This window comes from Orussus abietinus, unplaced genomic scaffold (genome assembly GCF_000612105.2).
Source record: "Orussus abietinus isolate OABI.00-Male unplaced genomic scaffold, Oabi_2.0 scaffold81, whole genome shotgun sequence".
Lineage (NCBI taxonomy): Eukaryota > Metazoa > Arthropoda > Insecta > Hymenoptera > Orussidae > Orussus > Orussus abietinus.
The window spans coordinates 199,759-219,575 of NW_019394962.1; positions in this window are offsets into that span (position 1 = coordinate 199,759).

Here is a 19,817-nt window from a genome sequence, read left to right on the forward strand (position 1 = left end):
GATTTAATGTCACATCGATCGGGAAAAGCTCGGCGTTACTTGACGCGGAGCTCAACCGAGAGCGGTTTGCCCGTACAGGAGGAGCTGGAAAAGGATTCGCTCGATTTTACAGCATTCGATGAAAAATTGCTACCGTAATCGAGTTGGGCGCGTTACTTCCCGGGGAAATGAAACCGCCACGTCGGAAGTTGGTACGTCTAAACACCTTAGACGTCTCAAGCGTGCGTTACCTAAGCACTCTAAGTACTATTATTTATATTTTTTAGTAATTACGAGTTGTTTCTTGCAGAAATTGACGTACGAAGTTATATGCAATGCACGTTAATCCTGATATATACATTTTTATTAATACGCATTTATCAGTTAATTCGTTCTCACCTTTCGACAAGATATCTTGCGAAGTGGTTTATACCCATCCGACGGCTTGGACGGGTAACAAATCATTTCACGAGATATCTCGTCCATGGGTGCGAAAGGATTAAGGGTTAATCACACGAGATGTTATCAAGAGGGGCGCGTTGAAATCCCCAGGCCCCCTGCGAATCAATTAATGCGCCACGTCTCTAAGAAATTATTTCAAGGTAAGAAATTATATTAAGGTGAAGTGAAACATCCTTCAAATCAGTCGATTCGAATACAACACTTTTTTTTAAGGGTATTGGACCAAACTGTCCGAAACTTTGACACATCACTCCTGATCATCTGAGAATTGTCCTGACACATTCAAAATTTGGATTTTTCGAAAAAATTTTTTAACTTAGCCCAGACCAAAACCAAAATGGCGTCGAGCTCTCATATGTCGATCAATATACACTTATTGAAGGCTCTGATATGAGAAACGAAAGGGTCAGGACAATTTTACGAGAATTTAGAACACTCTGGTAATCGATAAACTCGCATTTGAACGGGATAAAGGGAAAAAAAGTGTTGTATGCGCTTCTATGCTAAAACGATGGGAATACGAGGTCTCGGGGTGAAAATTTAATTGACTTGGAAATCACAGATGGCGCAGGGGGTCCCTCTGCAGTTAATTAGGGTCCCAGAAAGTATGAATCCAGAGGATTTCTGGAGTTTAACTTCGATTTCTTGATATTTATTGTTCAAAAACGACAAGTGGAGTATGCCATTTGATACAATATCCAATATAACTCGACACAGCTGTCGATATAAAAACGAACGTCGGCAACACAGGCATTTAGAAAAATCTTCTTTATCGACGTCTACCAAGTTGTGTTTCACTTCACCTTAAATCAACGCGTCGTATTCGATTTTCGATTCCGTTCAATTGTAATAATTATTTCAATTCGAATAGCTCGCGGATGTACCTCGCGAATCCAGATTTACTCCTCTCCAGCCGAGTTGGTGTCGACGATGTTACGAGTGCAGAAGTAAAAACGGAACACAAGGCGTGTCGTTAAATGGAGCCTCGGAGTTCAGCCAGCCGTGTACACGCGATTAAATTATCGGAATATCGGAATTGTATTACCGCCCTAAGTAAGGGTTGAACATTCCTTCGGCAACAGCTTCGGCGCATTTAACGGCACATTTGCCGGCGATCCATTTCTCCGATTTCCCGGCTGCGAAGTGGCGCATTCGGCGGAGGTACTCTTCGCACAAAGAAATACCCACCGAAGGGAGGAGAGAAAAACCGGGGAATAACGCGTAGAAAGGGAGTGAAAAGTGACAGTGGAGGGAGATTATTTCCCGGGGCCTCGCGAGGGGTGGCGGACGGAAACCGTAAAACGAGCCTGGGAAAAGCAGGGCGGCATTAAATTCCACGATTCTTACAAATTAACATGCGCCCCGTTAAGCGATTGAGGGTCGTTATAAATGTAAATCGACACCCTCCTGTAATAAATGGGAGCTCGTATGCGTGTCGTTGCGGCAGGTGCCGCAGGTGCGTAATCCGTTCGGGGACGACTCGCGGCACGGCCAGTTTTATACGACTTATTTAATGAACAGTTTCTGCCGGAAGTGTCCCTGTCGCACCCGCCACGCGGGAAAATAAGCTTTGACGTGCCACTTCATCCCCGGACACCCGAGAACTTCTCGCGTGTCGTGTGCGTGCATACTTCGACTCGTTAAAAGTTGTCCGCTCTGGCACTTTGCTAATCGAGTGTCGCCAAGTCCACTCGGTCGGTGTCTTCTGTGACAGCATGTGGAAGTCGGCAGCAGAATACATGGAAAGTGAGCTGTTTCGCAAAGTTGGACGCGTGGACGATGTCGTTTAAATTTTTAGTTATCGCCACGTCCGTCTTCGTGGAGAAAAAAAAAAAATAAATTGAATGGCAAATTAAACAAAGTTTTGTACGTAGTGATAATGGTATTTATGATTGGGTTCAGAGAATGGAAGTTCAAGAAATTTCCGCAAAAGAGTACTTTATTAGAAAGTTTGATGCGTGGTAGAGGTTCGTTAATTTCTAATTAACATCACCCCCTGTATATTTTCTATACTTATTATTGTATAAGAAGGGTTGCATTTAATGTAAAATTAAATCGACCTCAGACAGGGTAGTGATAATGGTATCAATGATTGGGTTCAGAGAATGGAAGATCAAGAAATTTCCGCAAAAGAGTACTTTATTAGAAAGTTTGATGCGTGGTAGAGGTTCGTTAATTTCTAATTAACATCACCCCCTTCATATTTTCAATACTTATTATTGTATAAGAAGGGTTGCATTTAATGTAAAATTAAATCGACCTCAGACAGGGTAGTGATAATGGTATTAATGATTGGGTTCAGAGAATGGAAGTTCAAGAAATTTCCGCAAAAAGAGTACTTTATTAAAAAGTTTGATGCGTGGTAGAGGTTCGTTGATTTCTAATTAACATCACCCCCTTCATATTTTCAATACTTATTATTGTATAAGAAGGGTTGCATTTAACGTAAAATTAAATCGACCTCAGACAGGGTAAATGCTAATACGTTAATGTTCATGTTTGGTGCAAGGTCTTGTGTTTTAACCATGTATTTGCTGGCGAGACGGCAACCCTTAATAAAGCCGTACATTAATAATTAAATTTGCGGTATTACCGACGTTATTTATCATATGTAAGCAGAGCTGAGGTACACGGGGTATCTCGACTAACCGAGCATCTCTCCGAGAACCACCTCATGTACAGTTTGGACATGTACCTATGCATACAATATGAACATATCTACTAGCTGCATGTTACGTACTACAAGCTCGATCTTTAGAATTCGAATTGTAATGAATAATGGTGCCATGAACGTCGTTTATGACCCTCTGAGATTTTATTACCCAACATTGCCTATGAAACATTCTCTACCTCTTTTTATCAATGTATTGCGTGCGATGATAACCTGTGACGATCATAAAGTAATTCTTTATCATCAGCTTTAATGCACGGATGACATAATGCAACTCATGACTCATTTCTTAAACATATGTACACGTCTCAACCCTTGACTGAATTTCGTGTAACTTACTTTACATCAATTAGCAAATTTTAATAAAGCTTCCGTTTATTGCCTGAAAATTTAATTCGAGAGGATACCAGTGCGAAAATGCGTTTATCTCCGTTCGCGTTATTACGTCGTCCGAATTATTGAAATCAGGGGCAGCAGTAAAGCGTTTTAGAGGGGAATTAAAATGAGACCAACAACATTTTTTCCGCAACATTTAGCGGGAGAAACTTTGAGCGGTGCTTTCAACGGCACACCTTCTTCTGCTGAAAATGTGTGTGTCAATCAACTTTACCACCTGCACGGGTCGTAACGCCGATGTTTCCAAACTTTTTCGTTATATTCTTTTGTTTCCGTGAACTTACGGCAGACATAATGAGAGAAAAAGTTTACATCGGTCCCGAGACCGTCACGCGATCGCGCGTCAAACTTCTTGAACTTCGCTTGAAAAGATAATTTACAACTTGGCTGCCCGTTTGCTCCATTAGTGCACTAATAAAATAGTATTCTGCCCCCCGATATTGAATACCGACTGGCCGATAATCAAGAACTATTCCATTTAATTCTGCAAATTGGTACAGTGAGCTCAACTTGGAGTGACGACATTGTTAAGATCCACGGAGAGGAAAGTTGGCTCTAAAATTAAAGTGGAAACCAGTTTTAGTGAATTATGCATTAAATGGAAGCGAAAGAGTCACTCTTCATTATTCACTCACAAGGAGCCGCCCTTTAATCATTTCATTAGTGCCGTAATTATTTAGTCATGAGTAATTAGTGTTAAGGACTACAGGGTGCTGAGTGCTTTTGATCGATCACGTGACCGCGGGTAATAAATGGTTTGTTCATTATTACGAGGGAAAAGTGTATCTAGTACTCAGCTACGGTAATATTGTTAATATTTAAGGGGGAAGAAAAATTGCCAGGAGTGCAGAAAAATATTGCTCTAGTCGTCATACATCTGTCGTGACGGGATGTATTTTTAAGGTAACTACAAGAGTGCCGCTCTTGTCCTGACAGTCGTACTTATTGCTGGTCTTTCTCGGACTCTAACATTATTATTTATATCCACAATTACAGGGCAACGCGGTGATCCCGCTTAAAAGCAATTCCCACGAAATTGTTCCGATGTCTTTTCTTCTCGCTTCGTTGTTCGGCAAATATTATTGTTTCTTTTCCTCGTGGTAGAAAGACATAGCCGTGTGACAATATTTATCTTCGAGATTATTTTTTTAAGACGTCGGGGCGCAAACTTCCGTCTCTTCGTGGAAATATTGTAATTTCTCTCAGCCAGGTCGAGGCAAATTGACCGGCCTTGAATGATATTCCTTATTAATAAATATGAATATTCACGAGTCCCCGGGAATTCAAGTGTAGAATTCATTTCCTTAATTGCTAGTATTTAAATACCTTCGATTTACATTAATTCTTAATATACGAGTTGCTTCCAAACGAAGTATTTTGTTTAATATTATTAACATTATTAGGGCGGAAGAAAAATCGCCAAACATTTTTGCATTATTAAAGGCAAAAATATCAGGTAGTCCCTTTCATGAAATGTACGCCCTGCACTCGACCATTCCCACATAAATAAATTTTCATTGCTAACGCTTCCACCATGCGTAACCTTTTTATTCGGAATCGCGGGCGAAAACCAAGGTAAAAATTCAGTTAAACTAGGGAAACCTATTACGGTTGAATTAACTAAACCCGGCGAATCCGCTTAAAGTTTATCCAATTCGGACGAACTTCAGTTTGCCCCCACAACCGAAATTTGTCACCGTCTAAAAATTAATTGTAACCGTTTAACAAATAGGAGAAAAACAATGTACCCTATGTTTTTAATTATTCCCCAAAATATGGTTCTTACGTACAATACATGAAACCTCCTAATAAATTATTTAAAAAAATATTGAAATTCTATGCAATTCTCGTTGGAAGTTGTATTCAGACAAGGTGTAACCATGTTATAACATTTCCGAAGAACGTTGATAACATATGTTATCAATGTAAGGTATGAAATAAAAATTAAACCACAATCTTATGTACCAAAAGTGTATGAATTTTATGAATATTTTTAACAGACCACTGTGTACGAGGTAAACATTTTCTACTGGAGTCTAGGAAAGAGTCGGTGGAGTTTGAAAAATTGACTCGGCCAAGCTTGACGGGGACGAACTTCAGTTTGCCCCCACAACCGAAATTTGTCACCGTCTAAAAATTAATTGTAACCGTTTAACAAATAGGAGAAAAACAATGTACCCTATGTTTTTAATTATTCCCTAAAATATGGTTCTTACGTACAATACATGAAACCTCCTAATAAATTATTTAAAAAAATATTGAAATTCTATGCAATTCTCGTTGAAAGTTGTATTCAGACAAGGTGTACTAATTTTATAACATTTCCAAAGAACATTCCTAACATATGTTATCAATGTAAGGTATGAAATAAAAATTAAACCACAATCTTATGTACCAAAAGTGTATGAATTTTATGAATATTTTTACCAGACCACTGTGTACGAGGTAAACATTTTCTACTGGAGTCTAGGAAAGAGTCGGTGGAGTTTGAAAAATTGACTCGGCCAAGCTTGACGGGGAGTAAAACCTTCGTAAAACATTCGCGGTCCGTTTTCGGAAAAGCTCTCGGAAAAGAGCACCGTGGCGAGAATTCGGGAAAGTCGGCAAAAGTAGCATACATTATCGTCAACTTGGGGAGGCGCGTTTCCACGCGTTCGCGCGTGACGCCCCTGCGAGGTAGCAAATAGGAACTGACGCATTCGGGTCATATCGAGAATCCCGTTCGTCTCTGTGGAAGTTTACATCCCCGAGAGGCCATCCCCTGCACCGATCTCTGGGATGATATTGCAGAGACCGCGGTACACCCCTCCCGGATCGGGAATTCCTCGGTCAGGGAAGAAATCCGCGGGAAACCGAGTAGAGAAGGCTCGCCCTTCCCCTTAACTTTCCGCTTTAGGACCTCGTCCAAGGAAAAAGGGAAGAGCGGGAAAAAAGAGGGTAAAAATGTAGGAAAAAAGGATGGCAAAGGCAAAAGGACGAGAAAGAACCTGGTGCGATCGATACCTTATCGGCGGATGAGCATCCGGCTCTCCCGTAGCCGGAGCGTCCTCCGCGAATTATTTATCCGGTTTATCGGGTTATCGGCCGTGAGAATCGCGAGCCAACGACGCCGGAATTGCGGAAAAGTTTCCGGCGAAGTGGGTATAAAAATTTCAGAGAGCTACGAGCTCTCCTCGGGCTTTGGGCCCGTCCTTACCCGCGTGCGTACCTCGGGCTTTCCGCGGATTTACGCGTGTAATGGATTTATTCTTTTCACTTTTCATTCCGAAGACGGCCCTACCTCGTGATCTCTGATCCCATCCCTCCCACGCGCCCGTCGTGATATCGCAGGGTGCGCTCCCTTGAATTTTCATGATACCCGCTCGCGACCCCCGAGGCCCCGCGGTATCGGGAAATTCGTAATATTTGTCCTGGCCGATATCGAAATCCACGTGACGCCGGATTATTGAATTTCCCGTGTTACGGCGACGAGTCGTGTGCGCAATTTGTCCATTGCAGCGTTCCAATGGCGGACTCGATTACGGCCTCGCAAACGGTGGAGGGGTTATCTACGTGCTCCCATCTTAACGGATGCACTTTCTATGGGCTTTCCCCGGAGAAATTTCACTCTTCCTCGTAGAAATTCGGTCTTGAGACTGCTGACTAGGGGAAGTACTCTAGGTTTGGCCGTTTAAGGTGAAGTGAAACACGTCGAGGAACTTGATCAACGTCGATAAAGACGATTTTTCTAAATGCCTACGTTGCCGACGTTGGTTTTTATATTGACAGCTGTGTCGAATCATATTGTGTATTGTACCAAATGGCATATTCCACCTGTCGTTTTCGTACAATAATTATGAAGAAATCGAAGTAAAACTCCAGAAATCCTCTGGATTCATGCCTTCTGGGCCCTAATTGACTGCGGAGGGACCCCCTGCGCCATCTGTGATTTCCAGGTCAATTAAATTTTCACTCCGAGACCTCGTATTCCCATCGTTTTAGCAAAGAAGCGCATACAACACTTTTTTTGCCTTTATCCCGTTCAAATGCGAGTTTATCGATTACCAGAGTGTTCTAAGTTGTCGTAAAATTGTCCTGACCCTTTCGATTCTCATATCAGAGCCTTCGATAATTGTATATTGATCAAAATATGAGAGCTCGACGCCATTTTGGTTCTGGTCTGGACCGAGTTAAAAAATTTCTTTGAAAGATCCAAATTTTTAATGTGTCAGAACAATTCTTAGCTGATCAGGAGTGATGTGTCAAAGTTTTGGACAGTTTGGTCTAATACCCTTAAAAAAAAGTGTTGTATTCGAATCGACTGATTTGAAGGATGTTTCACTTCACCTTAAAGTTACCTCGAGAGGTAACGAGGCAAGTGCCCCGACACCGGCGAAGAGCGAAGCAATTTATGTTTCACTCGCTCGATACTCGTATCGAATTAAAATGGTACGGGGTAAAAATATTTATTTTCGCTGATAGAGTGAAATTCACATGACGAGGAATTATTGAATTTCACATGTAACGACGACCGTGGAGTGCGTGCAATTAGTGAATTGTCGCGATTGAACGGGAGGTTTCGGCTATCGGGAAATGAGATTATGGTGGCCACTTTTGTTGGGCTATCGAGTCATTTTTACCCCAGTCGTTTCAAAGGGGAGATAGTAACTGATGATTAATCCCTTTCATCAAGGCTTGATTTAATTAAACGAAATGGCTGTGGCAACGGAGGCGACTACTGTTTGGAAATTATTTTTAAAGCCTACAGCCGTTCGACGGTTCGGAAAAAAGGTCCCTTTCATCTGTTTCGCAATTATCGCGAAAGATGAGAGCGCTAATCTGGAAATCGCAACGACGTGTAATTCCCTGGTAGACACGGGGGAAAACGTTAGGAAATAGGTTCTCTTTTCCGCCGAGCGAGTTGTAAGGCCTCATTAAAAAACTGTAACTCCTCCGCGTAATGGTCTGATAACTAAGAAGAAGCATTAAAGAAAGAACAGCCGCCACGGTAAATAGGAAGGAAAAATTAAAAGCTAGAGAAATAAAGGCGGCTGCAAATGGCGGCCGGCTTTGGGGATTAACCGAGAAGTTGTTGCGCGCCCCATTAAAATATATTCTTGCCGTAAGCTTCCCCCGTCGAATTCTAGAAGTCGACGGCAGAACATGCTAAATTGGCCGAACTTATGAAATCTCTGGTTTGGAGCGGTTCGCGGTGCCTTGTCAATGGTACAAAAATTAAGAGGCCTCGTAGGTGACTTCCTGCTGCGCCATTTCACCGACGTCTCTTTTCCCATATCCCCTAAATTTCCATTTTCTTGCCAACGTTAACGCGAGGTGTTGCTTCAGTTCTTGAGATTTCCAAAATTTGAATCCACGTCGGAAGATAAAAAAATTTCAAAGGTGGTCAAAATTTCAATAATGCGCCAATAACTCCTAGTTCCTATCAGCAGTCAAGATACCAAATCCATAGCGGGTCGAACACCGTCATAGAACATAATACTTTTATAAAATATAAAAAATGCCAGTAAAATGTCGCTTTCGCCAAAGCAGAGTAATCTTCCTTTCCTTCCTGGCACCGTTATCTCACTCATGGCCATTACCAACAATTAAGAGCGAGCATATAATTTCCAGCATAATTACGTAGGGCGTACGGCGTAATTTATATCCTCGTCCACGATGCGAGGATCGTGCACGCTTTCCCTTTTAACGATGATAAAAAAATGAGCGATTCCCCCTCTTCGTAATCTCATTTGCTAGGTGTCCTTGCACCCTTATTCGTCTCTAGTTCGAATTTTCTAATTCTCAGCGACCCTCCACCAACGACGCCCTTTCATCCGCCCTTGCCATCCACCCTTCTCCATTGCTCGTCGCTTCTTCCTTGTTCTCGCTTTCTCTCATTCTCTTTCCTCCTCACTAACGCCTCGAAATCTCCTTTTACGAAGATCCCTCCACCAGGGTATCCACAGGTTGCTGATTCCGCCGAACGCGGCACCTACAACCTTGCTACTTTCCTCGGCGAGGGTGGCTACCACCGCCATCTCCTCTGCTCTGTAAACCACAATGGACACGTCGACTTATCGAATTTGGCAGGTCTCGGGTCGTGCGCGTTGCTTCTTTTGCGTTCCCCAACGTGTCCCGGAATCACGAAACATCCTTGAAATCGTTCAGGACGGACGTACAGCAATTCCTCGATAAGCAACTCTCCTTGCTCTCTTTTCGGGTCTTCCCCTTTGCCTTTGCATTTGACCCACTCGGCTGATGGGCTCTTTTCAGTAAAACCGTACGCAGATATATCTACAAGTTATCAGAATTCTTCGGGAGTGGTTTCAAAGCGAGTAACTCTGGAATTTGCATAGATATTTTCAGGATAAAACATGTAAACATATACAATCTTATACGATATTGAATAGGAAAGGAGTCTACCAGGCGAGTTCTGGCAAATAGAGTGATTTGACAAATTTATCCTATTACAATTAAGGAAGGGGATTTTTTTTTTTAATTAGATCATAAATACATAGAAAATTTTGCCCGTATATCTTGGCATTGATAGATTGATGCATCGAATTTCGGTTTTTGTCTTCGAAGCGGCAATAAATTTGGAAATGCCTTCACGATACGTCACGACGAACGTATTATGGTTCTTCGCCCGATTCGTAAGCCCCATTACTCTCAATTTGGATTTTCACCTTTTTTCTTTTACTACATTTCGGCCTCTCGACGGCTGCAAATTAATTCCCACGAGGCGGGTTCGGAGTGGCCGCAAAATAATGGGTTAATTATTTTTGTTCGATAGGAACACCATTAGCGGAAAGTTTATAGATTTCTTTGCCGTGGAAGATTAACTTTTATAAATGGAAAATAAATGCACGCGCGCGCTAAAAAAAACGGCACGCAAACGATGCATAATGGGCGAGCAGATTTATTGAATCCGGGAAAAAGAGTTTCGCCGCGTGTTGCTTTCTTTTGTGCCTCCGAACACGGCCAAAAATTGGCAAACATTCCCGCAATAAGTATCGATGAATATGCCGAAGTTCCGTACCCAACGCGGAATTTCCATGGCTTTTCATTCGCGTTTCTCAATTTCTCTTTGCGTTTCCACCTTTTAGCGGATGAGAATTAATTTCTATGGAGCGGGCGTCGAGTGCACGCTGTAGTAATGAGTTAATTACCTTTGTTCAGAGGGAATGGATATAAAGCGAACACTTCAGACTCAATGTATATTGATTTCGTTCTCACAAAAGTACAAAGTATAATAAAACGGCAAATGAAAGTAAATTATACGGTAAGAACATTGCGCTCATTCGTCGAAATTACTTTTCTCTGTCTACGAGTAATTGTAAAATAAATCTTCCTGGCGCAACCGCTACTCATATAAAAAAAAATACCAAGGTTTTTAAGTTCATCCGGGGGATTTTAATGCGTGTCGAAAAATTCGAAAAAAATGACATCTCAATCAACTCGTAATTAAATGAAGTTAATTCTATAAGTCATATGTATTGTTTTTTGCAACAGTCTTTAACGATTTCAAGACCATTTGTTAATATATATTTTGTTGGGTTTTGCTTGATTTTTTTTAAGTCCCCAGGAGTCAGATTTAATTTTCTGTTGCGGGCCCAGAAATGGTAACGACACCTGACCGTTTACGGATTTTGAAATCGTTAACCTTATGAACATTGGTCAGGTGTTTACTGTCAATTGCGTTACAACAATTGTCTGTTATCCCGTATTTATACCTCTCCGATGAAAATGGTTTATCTACGTATCTGCAAGCGACGTGGATGTCTTCTGCTCGTGACGTTCGGTACGCTGTTACGTCAGTAGAACTTTAACGGTGAACATTTTAGACTTCATGGGTTTGGCTTGGCGTATAAAGGGGTACTTTACCAGAAATCCGTGTCTGGAGTGTTTTACTTGAGAGTGAAGGCGATAAAGGCAAAAAAATTGTACGGTAATCGCATTTAATATGTCACTCGGTCAAACGAAATCCATCCAATCTACATAACAATTTCCCTTGAGAATGACAGAAATTAAATTGCATACAAAACAGGCAATCTGTACCATGTGATAAGTCATTCATATTATCTGTCGAAATATACACAACTTTGGAGAAATGCATTCGTCGATTTGCATTGCTCAGAAAGACTTAATAACTACCTGTTATCATTTTTTTCTTACATAGTCGTTTTGCGCAATTTTCGTGCAATGTAGTTTGCGAAAAAAAAAAAATCGTTAAGTCATTTCCACCTCGTTACCTTCTGGAAAAATAAGTACCTACCATCGGAATATGTTTCTCACGCGATCGGTCGATCCGCAAGTTTAATTTGCAAGGTTCTCGCGCAAAAAGACTACCTAGTTCTCGAGCACATTAATCGACTTCACCAGGGCATCGCGGTTCTTGGAGGGAGCAATTTAACTCGAAAAATCTCCTCTAGCACTCTTTAAATTTTCTAGAGTGAAATTTTCACTCTTGAAAATAGTGCCTGTGTGAGTCACTCGTTTTAAAGTGACTTTTCACTTCAACGGAGCGAACGCTTCGACTCCGCCGCGAAGTGCGAACGATTTTACTCTCGCTTGTCGAATGGGGAGATAGGAAAAAATTAAATCGTTCCTAAGCGACGATATCCCAGGATAATAAACATACGCGTGAAAAATATTTCCCATCAACTAGCGAGTACGAATAAATCCTCGAATTGTATGAAAATTACGAACATTTCACCCCATCCAAAATACCAAATACAGTACAGTGAACATTTCTTACATGTGATATTTATGCCGCGATAGAAATAATCTCGTAATAAATTAAATTTCCCACAGGGCTAAAACCTATTCACGTAAGAGGGCGAAGGATTTAATACCGGTAAAGGTGAAGTGAAACACGTCGACGAACTTGATCAACGTCGATAAAGACGATTTTTCTAAATGCCTACGTTGCCGACGTTCGTTTTCATATTGACAGCTGTGTCGAATTATATTGTGTATTGTACCAAATGGCATATTCCACCTGTCGTTTTCGTACAATAATTATGAAGAAATCGAAGTAAAACTCCAGAAATCCTCTGGATTCATGCCTTCTGGGCCCTAATTGACTGCGGAGGGACCCCCTGCGCCATCTGTGATTTCCAGGTCAATTAAATTTTCACTCCGAGACCTCGTATTACCATCGTTTTAGCAAAGAAGCGCATACAACACTTTTTTTGCCTTTATCCCGTTCAAATGCGAGTTTATCGATTACCAGAGTGTTCCAAATTGTCGTAAAATTGTCCTGACCCTTTCGATTCTCATATCAGAGCCTTCGATAATTGTATATTGATCAAAATATGAGAGCTCGACGCCATTTTGGTTCTGGTCTGGACCGAGTTAAAAAATTTCTTTGAAAGATCCAAATTTTTAATGTGTCAGGACAATTCTTAGCTGATCAGGAGTGATGTGGCAAAGTTTTGGACAGTTTGGCCTAACACCCTTAAAAAAAAGTGTTGTATTCGAATCGACTGATTTGAAGGATGTTTCACTTCACCTTAAGTTGCGTGAAGACTCAATATGAAGTTTCTCGGTTACGAGGGACGGGGTTGAAATTCTTCCGGAAAAAATGAAGGAGAGCAGGTGAAAGCGAAGGTCGTTATTAATAAAGCGCGACATCGGGGCGACACGGTTCCGAGGGGGTGCGTACTTAAGGGAGGTACAAAATAAAAGCGTAATCGTTTTTCGTCGGCACGAAAGAAGGGGCGGAGATAAAAGTGGAGGCGAGGAGAAATGCACGTACCCAGATAGGGAAGCACAGATGAAGACGCACGGCGTACCGACACGTACACAGGGCGCACATGGCAAAAGGTGGAGGCAAAAGCAGCTGCATATACATATATACGTGCATATAAATATACATATACATATATACAGAAACGCAGAGAGTCGGAGGAAGTACAGAAGGAAGTCGAGGGAGCTCGGGAAAGTTGAGAAAGAGAGAGAGACAGAGACGAGGAGGGCTGTAAATAGGAAGAAGGCGGCTGAAATAGGGCCAGGAAGGGAAGTCCGAGAGAAAGAAGAAGGAAACGCCGGTTTTTAGCGTAGAATCTCGGTGCAACGATTTTTCCGACGGTCCATCCCCTGGTGGCGGGTTGAGGGGGAGGGGGTACCGAGCTCGTGTATTCGAAAAACGATCGTAAGAGCACCTCGGGTACGGAGGGCTTCTGCCGGGGATAGATCGATACCTAACCGGGGGTACAGTCCGCGGGAAAATTCCGGGACGAAGCTTCCGAAAAATTAGGATACATCGGGAGAGCTCAGCGGCGAAAGAGACGAGAAGCTTTCGCATCTTGGCTCCGAACTTGCGGGAGTGGATTTTTAACACGCCCGAATTGGCCTCTTCGTTCCTGTAACCGAGTCTTTCGGATCTCGTAGGAAAACCCGTGCCCCGTTAAATCTGGCTTTCAGAACCGAAGGGATTGATAGAGAGCCTAGGAATTTGTTGGATTTTTCTGGGAATAAAGCCCCTTCGCTCCTGGCGGATCAAAATTCGTCCTGGGAGATCGGGACTCCCCTGTCGGTAGGTGCAAAAAAAGGAAAGGGGGCTATCATCCCCATAGCCGGACCAGTGGTCTACACATTCTTGGGGTAACATGCTATAGAGGCAGGAGATCAGGCTCCGGGATGAAAGGGAAAACCTGAGATTTATCATCCGTTTTTCTGGAATCTCGGATTTCTACCTTCAAGGCCCTCTGACCTTGGTGTCCTGATTTCAGCTCTGGTAGCTGATTATTATTCCGTGTCCTTCCAGGGACTTCGAGGTAAGAGGAAGAATTGGGGTCCGTCGTTCCCATCTCCGAGTCCTCCCACGCGCTCTGACCCTGATGTTCGGGACCAGCCGTATCGGATGATTATCATCCCTTTTTTGGAGACGGAAGGGCTCGTCCTGGGTCGACGAGGGCGACCAGGGGTCGGAGAGGACCCGTGAGGATTCCAGTTTTTTAGGGGCTCGCCCGCCACCCTCGCAACAGGTACGAAGGCTCCCAGAGTGGTTAGCTAAATGGCATAAGGAAGGAGTTGGGTTAGGGCAGGCCGCTCGAGTGCGGCGACACCTCTTTTCCCTCTCCCTTCCTCCCTCGAGACGCGTTGGAATACGTCGCACGTAGCCATGTGTCATTTCGGAGAGCTCCAGACGTTAAAGTGCCCCCACGCAAAACACGTGTAGGGGGTGGCACTGTCAGGAGTACCTACGGGGACCATGCGAAGGGGTCAAGTATCAACCAAGATCATCTGCCGACATTTATTTCCTCGTTCCATTTTTTCCAACCACCTGGCATTGACGAAAATTCTATTGCGACTTTTCTCCGCGATAAGTACCCTTGCTCCCCAACGACTACTATTACTGTTACAAAAAAAAAAGCTAGTACCGCCATCAGTTAAGGAGGGTTATTAGATATCGTTAATTAATCCTAATTATTCTTTCACGAGATGCTCTTACGCGTTCGGTACTGGTATTTAAAAAATGTTATTATCTTTGTTTCACTTTCAATGTTAATAATTAACTGAGATAATTATGATTACGAAAATTGGATCAATACCATTGGTGTCCACGAGCAGTTTCAATTTGATAAGGATACTCTCGGTGACGATGGGGTTTATATGACCAAGAGCTTATGAATGAAATTCTAAACCTTAGCTCTAATTAATTTAAAGTCGATTTTTACGGATTTACGGACATTTTGAAGTGTATTCAATATCGCTGGATAGTGGTTGGGGTGAAATGTTGTACCGCGGCAATAAGTTCATTCATGTAGAGGTACGTAATGCACGGGGGGCGAAGCTCGACTGTCACTTAGACGCCTGCCAGTGAATTTTGTTATCATTTTGCGGCGACTCCGTATTTGAACTAACGTGACAGCTTTCCGACTATTGCGACGTTACGTTGTAATATCAGTCGTCGGGTGTGTCACGTAACGTAAGGCCGGTATGAGTGTCGGCATCAAAAGAAGTCCTCTTCCCTGTGGAAGCGATCCTGAATTTAGATCGATATGACAGATACCGTAACATTATTTTATCGTCACGTCCGCCAGTGCCAGGGCGCTCACTTAGGTCGAGTAACGATATCAAAGCGCACATGAATTGCGATAACGCGAGTCTGTACCGGAATAAATTCAAGCTTCGTATTGTCTCTCCTCACGAAAAGAGGTGGCCATTACCTTCCATAGCCACTACTATCTACCGGATGTTCAGTACACCATCAACTTTCATACCGTCCAGACACTTCGCGTGCAGTTCCGTAGATGATGGCCCGGTTATTTCACCCTTTCCGATTATTTCCCTCGCTTGTTTATTTATTTATTCCGCATCGCAATGGGTCCTCTGCATAAATCGTAGCGCTAGGTCGTTACAGAAGAAGATAGAAAGTTTCGGTTAGCTGGGAACGATTCTCGGTGAATATACGAGGACTCGAACCGTTCTCCAGGTTCTCCACGTTCTCCAGGTTCTCCAGGCACGCGGGAGTTCCGGCGAACGAAGTAATAAGCGATAATAAATCTCACGTCTCGCTGTCTCGACAAGAGCCGGTCTGGAGATTCTTCAATTTCCTCCGGGTTCCCTTCTCTCCCCCGAATTCTTCATTTTCCTCCTCGAAATTGAAGAAGAGCCGCGCCTCGCGAACAAGGGCCTCGTCCGATCTCGAGGCCGCTTTCGATCGGTGATGGAGCCGCGGAAATATCCCACTCGCGGGAATACGCACGTCGAGATGTTCCGCAGTCGGGGGCGAATGCTCGAATGACAATGAGAGAACGTAGAAATAATCGGGACCGAGAGCCAGGCAACAACGAAGAAAGCCATCTCGCTCCACTTGGACGGGTTCTTGCTCCTGACTCGCGATGAGCGCCCCTCCTTTCGCTTTTTTTTTCTTTTTCTTCTTTGCTTTATTGCCGCCGATAATAAGCGGAACCGTAGAAACGCGGTTCATGACTTTCCACTTCGGCTCGATTTACTTAAGACAATGGGGGAGTACCTATGCCGAAGTGCTCCGCCGCCTCCTCGGTCTCGACGATAATGCTTCCTCGTATTTCTTGGCAAAATAACCTCGCATTGAGAGCCTTTGAACGCCCTCGATTACTATAGTCGCTCCTGTGGCTGCCTCCCTGAAATCACCTTTTTAAAACACCCTTGATACATTGTGTTTCTCCCGGTTCCCAGGGTCACCAGGTTACCGTACCAGTGATTCGTCCATTAAGGTGAAGTGAAACACGTCGAGGAACTTGATCAACGTCGATAAAGACGATTTTTCTAAATGCCTACGTTGCCGACGTTGGTTTTTATATTGACAGCTGTGTCGAATTATATTGTGTATTGTACCAAATGGCATAGTCCACCTGTCGTTTTCGTACAATAATTATGAAGGAATCGAAGTAAAACTCCATAAATCCTCTGGATTCATGCCTTCTGGGCCCTAATTGACTGCGGAGGGACCCCTGCGCCATCTGTGATTTCCAGGTCAATTAAATTTTCACTCCGAGACCTCGTATTACCATCGTTTTAGCAAAGAAGCGCATACAACACTTTTTTTGCCTTTATCCCGTTCAAATGCGAGTTTATCGATTACCAGAGTGTTCTAAATTGTCGTAAAATTGTCCTGATCCTTTCGGTTCTCATATCAGAGCCTTCGATAATTGTATGTTGATCAAAATATGAGAGCTCGACGCCATTTTGGTTCTGGTCTGGACCGAGTTAAAAATTTTTGTTGAAAGATCCAAATTTTTCATGTGTCAGGACAATTCTTAGCTGATCAGGAGTGATGTGGCAAAGTTTTGGACAGTTTGGCCTAATACCCTTAAAAAAAAGTGTTGTATTCGAATCGGCTTCACCTTAAAAATCTGAAGGACCTATGGATTGCAGATATCGATTTGGTTACTTGAAGATTTATTATTTCGACGCAAAGAGCGTTAGAATTTTGTTTCTAAGTTAACATTGGATGAGATTTGAGCTCGCTCGTGTTTTAAACGACTGTTGAGCGTTGATGTAAATTTTCCAGAATTTATACTTGGGAAATTGTCAGATAGAAAATTACACCGCCTTCGGAATGGATCTCAGCGATTGCGGTTTATCGGATATTCAATCCATCAATCCATTTTTACAGGTGAATCTAAGGCATATTCTAGATCTGAGCATTTTCAATTTGGGAACCTCAGGTGTGGATTTACGTGCTGGAAAAACGGATTTCAAGTTCAAATCAAATTCAGAAGTGAATTTATACGTTTCTGGGGTGAGAATTCTGATACCTATCGGTGTAGATTTTTGGAAATCCATCTTGGCGAAAATATCGAAAAAAAAGAAATTCCATTGCTGGAACGGGTTGCGGCTCCGTCGATAGCAATGGATCGAAATCCAAGTACTTGATTATACGGATCTTGGATTTGAATCCATTTCTACAACCGAATGTTATACCATGGATGTAAATCTGAACATCTTCGGGTACGGAACCTCAGGTGTCGATTTACATACTTGGAAATTCAGTTTTCAAACCTGAAAGTAGATAGAGTTTGGAATATCCTTCTTCGGAGCATAGAGAAACAATTGCTTCCAGTCGCCATTGTTGTAACAACCAATCCCTAGTGGCATATAATATTTTCTAAATATTTCTTTTATACACATTGAGCTAATAATATGAAAATAATATTTCGAAGTATGCAATCAACGTGCAATAGTTATCGATTCGAGTGAGAGTTTAGAGACGCGCGAGATGGGAAGCTTAGTACCGTATAATTACTCATATGACATTACAGTCTATGTGCAGAATAGAGATCATTTGTTAATGTTGCATGCAGTACGAATGCGACGCACCGTAATGCAATATAATCTCTATAATAGCATAATGCCACCTCGATAAGCTGCCATTATCGAAGTTGGAAGCTCGCCGTAATTTTAGGAGACTCGTGTACGGCACAATCAAAGTACGAATGGTAATTTTTAACGGTAACAATTTCGATACCCAAAGGTTTGTTAAATTGCCTAAATTAATCAATTTACAATTTATTCAAAGAACAGCAAGAAATTATCCAGCTTAACTCTCAATACCTAAAAGCTGCATTAACGAGTACCCATCGAATTTCAACGCGTCCTTAAAATAATGCCAATAAGTCGAATAATTGCAGGCAATAACTTTCAAGACTTCGTAGTGAATATCTGGAAATATTTATGTTGGAGATAATTTTGCAATCCCGCCGAACACGCGAGTCGTGGTTACGCGATTTTTTCTTTTTTTTTTTAGAAAAGCCCCGCATCGGATTTAGATTAAATGTGAATTACTACGAACGGGACGATAAATATCTTGACGGGTCGCGTTACATGCGCGTTCAATCTTGGCTTTTTGCTCGTAATTCTCCGGCTTGAGATCCATATCTTCGCACAATTAAGGTGAAGTGAAACACGTCGAGGAACTTGATCAACGTCGATAAAGACGATTTTCCTAAATGCCTACGTTGCCGACGTTGGTTTTTATATTGACAGCTGGGTCGAATTATATTGTGTATTGTACCAAATGGCATATTCCACCTGTCGTTTTCGTACAATAATTATGAAGAAATCGAAGTAAAACTCCAGAAATCCTCTGGATTCATGCCTTCTGGGCCCTACTTGACTGCGGAGGGACCTCCTGCGCCATCTGTGATTTCCAGGTCAACCAAATTTTCACTCCGAGACCTCGTATTACCATCGTTTTAGCAAAGAAGCGCATACAACACTTTTTTTGCCTTTATCCCATTCAAATGCGAGTTTATCGATTACCAGAGTGTTCTAAATGGTCGTAAAATTGTCCTGACCCTTTCGATTCTCATATCAGAGCCTTCGATAATTGTATATTGATCAAAATATGAGAGCTCGACGCCATTTTGGTTCTGGTCTGGATCGAGTTAAAAATTTTTTTTGAAAGATCCAAATTTTTAATGTGTCAGGACAATTCTTAGCTGATCAGGGGTGATGTGTCAAAGTTTTGGACAGTTTGGCCTAATACCCTTAAAAAAAAGTATTGTATTCGAATCGACTGATTTGAAGGATGTTTCACTTCACCTTACTGCTCCCGGAGATCGGCATGACGAATAAGTGATAAGTGATTTATCCCTTGTTCGAAACTAGCCCTTTCGGCAACACCTCGTTTCGTCTGACGAAGACGAGGCCGGCCTTATCGGGTCATCGTCTATAAGGGAGGTTGTAACTGCAGTATAACCATGTTTCCCCGAAGCTATAAAGTGCCCAAGTAGCTGAGCGGCATACGCAAGGCCGACCGAGAGTGAGCCGTATCAGTAAACCCGAACATTAGTCGTAAAGAATTTATGTTAAACATCACCGAGACGCGCTGGCT